The following is a 3,014-nucleotide window of genomic DNA, read 5'->3' as shown; positions in this document are numbered from 1 at the left end:
TTTTGTAAACATTTTATCCATAAAATGAATCATTGATAAAAATATTTCAATTATAAATCGCCAAATACGTGATCTGGTGACTCTAGTTTTGTAAACGCAATATTGTATGAATGTGCTGGTGTTTGCGTAGCGCGTTTGTCCATTCACAAAACACATTATCACGCTTTTACGCACAAATGCACTCGAGGTAAAAGATAATGCAAAAACATCGCACAATGCCCTTGCAAGGAGGACACCCACGTCGCAATTTCTCGGCCATTGGGCCATCTCACGGGCTCGTGTGACTTGGCCCATGGAAGATGATCAATGGCCGAGATTTATTTTTCGTATAAAAACACATTCTTCGCATTATTTCGAGTGTAAAGAATTCAATGTAAGGATATTTCGTTGTAAGTGGAAGGGCTTCTGTGCAGTTTTAGATATCTTGCACTTAAAAAAAGTAAAGAAATTGAACGGTTATTTGAAGCATTAATTATTTTGCTTGCTTAAAGTGTGCAGTTTAGTAATAGAGGTATGATTTGGACCTCAATAATTACCATTGATATAAAAATACTGTCAAAATACTACTGAACAAAATAATAAAATATGTGAGATTTAATAAATTTAAATGATAAACGACAATTATGACTTTGGACTTATTAAATTCGCTGATAACTAATTGTATTTAACAGATAACAAATGCGTAAAACTGATATCAGGTATATAAAAATATCATTAGTACTTATTACGATAAGTCCTCGCAGAATAATCAGGAAAAGACAACATACTTATAACACTACTAAAATACATAAGCTTTGTTAAGACCATGTAAAAAGTAAACCTATATTTAGGAAATGTAAAATATGTTTGAGTAAAGTAGTCAAAGGCCTGATGTATAATTCAAATAATAGGAAAAACCTTTTATCAAATGAAAAGTAAGATCATAAGTACATTATAAATTTAGTTTTTTATGCATAAAGTTAGCGAGCTGTTCAATAAAAGGATTTGCACGTTACTTTTAAATGCTTATTGTATTATGAATGGTTTTAATTACGAAATAGCCAAGTTTTACGTAAAATAAAACGCTATTTCAAACTACAAAGTTATTTTTTAGAAAAATGGTTATTTGTCCACTTGTCTAACTTCCTAATTATGACATCCTACAGGCGTCACTAACGGGTTTTGGAAGAGCGAAAAAAAATCACAATGAGATCAGAAATTGTGATTAAATCCGATATCCTAGACGTTACATTTCAATTATTTGACAAACAAATAAATGCCTATAACTTCTTTAAATTCTGGTAAAACTAAATTGGTATTAGTCACTATTTGAACAAAATAATTTCCTTCTTCGTATCTTCCCATGATAAGATAGTAGTAGAGGTAATATATAACAGATCAAAATAAGGTAGATTTAATATTTAATGAGTAGTAAAAATTATTGTAGCAATCTTATAGATGTACTTCGCCACTTATCTTTACCGTATACACTAAAAGTACGTAGTAAAAATCGGTGGTTTTAAATTAATTGAGGGTATAGAACGTGGTGTAAAGTTCGTTGTGGGTATATATAAATAAGTTATGGACCACCGTGCTCGGTAGCACGATAGGTGTAAGTATGACCCCCGCGAAGACGACACCATATCTTAGTGCACACGAATGTGTTTTGTTCAATATTATTTTTAAACAATCCGGAGAACAGGAGCGGGCCACATGTGTTACCACCTGACTGCCGCTTTCCCACGCTGGCAGTACGAGCCCCTGTAACCAAAACAACAACCGTTTACACCTCCACGTATTCACCCATAAGATTAAAGCAGCAAAGTCTACCGTTTTCATCTTTTTTTTCTGTACATTCGCTTTCGGCGGCAAACGTCTGCGTCGCAGCGAAGCTTAAACCTTTTTTTTGTTTACTCAAATGATGTGGTGATTGTTTTTTAATTTATTCCATCGTTTAACATCGACATGTGGTTCCAATCAGTGCTACTCAGAGGTTTAAAGTTTTTCACTCAATACGTGTATTTATTATAACGTATTTATCTGTCATATGAACACGATTTTCCACTTTAGACTGGCTTCATCGGACATTAGTTGAAGCAATGTCCACAACCTTTGGGTAATTAATAATTAAATACTAAATAAAATCTCTTCATAGTCCTCAGAATAATCGTTTGCCATTTTCGAATGCAGGCTTTATTTTACTTTGGTTTGCTATATTATCATCAAAATAAGCAACAATCAAAATGCGTGCAAGTGATCCTTTGTATCCTAGAGATGTAAATAAGAAATAAATATTGGAAAATAATACAAAATTATAAGTAAATTATTATTACAATATCTATCTGGAATATGTAAAGAAGTCATCAGTTAAATGAATCATTAACATTATCTTTTGATCATTCAAAGTTCACGTTGAATCTCGACATTTCACAAACAGTCGTATGTGAGAGGGGACGAGGCAAACGCCATTTATAAAAGCTGTTTTGTAGCTCGACAGATGCAGGAATAATGATGTCACAGTGTGATATCAGGTCAGGCCGCCTCATTGACTCTACAATTGATAGACATCTATGATACATTCTTTTTTATATTTCTCTTTATATCCAAGGGAAAGGGGAAATTATGTCATAACCGAAACTCTACTATTATTAGTTTTCGCTACAACTTTTGTGGATTACATTGTTAATTATACCAATTATGGATACAATAAAGTATGCGATAAAATTTTCAGAGATTATAATTAAATTGATTACAATAATTTGTGATGTAAAAAGATCTTAACGTTATAAATTGATAAAAAAAAAATTGAATCATAAATTAACTGCCTATTAAGACAAGTTGCTTTTGCCACACTTCGTACTGATGTGAACTAAACTATTCAAAAGAAAATAAATTTCATAATTTCAACGTCTTCATTCATCAATAATTTATTAAGTTGTTAATCGAGCAACGACATTCCTGCATACATTTCACGGATGCAAATGGATTCAAGACTTGCTTTAATTACACGGAGATGTATTCGATGAGGAAGCGAG

General features: G+C 32.2%; 1 long non-coding RNA gene across 1 annotated transcript in view; it reads right to left on the bottom strand.

Moving 5' to 3' along the window:
• Positions 1-1,336: 1,336 nt before the first annotated feature.
• LOC106100836 overlaps positions 1,337-3,014 on the bottom strand; it is a 24,060-nt gene continuing 22,382 nt past the window's right edge. Inside the window, exon 4 of the long non-coding RNA XR_001225462.1 lies at positions 1,337-1,740. This is a non-coding gene — a long non-coding RNA (uncharacterized LOC106100836). The remainder of the gene's footprint in view (positions 1,741-3,014) is intronic.

Source organism: Papilio polytes, unplaced genomic scaffold (assembly GCF_000836215.1).
Source record: "Papilio polytes unplaced genomic scaffold, Ppol_1.0 DF824047.1, whole genome shotgun sequence".
Taxonomy (NCBI): Eukaryota; Metazoa; Arthropoda; class Insecta; order Lepidoptera; family Papilionidae; genus Papilio; species Papilio polytes.
This window is presented reverse-complemented; position numbering and strand designations above follow the sequence as displayed.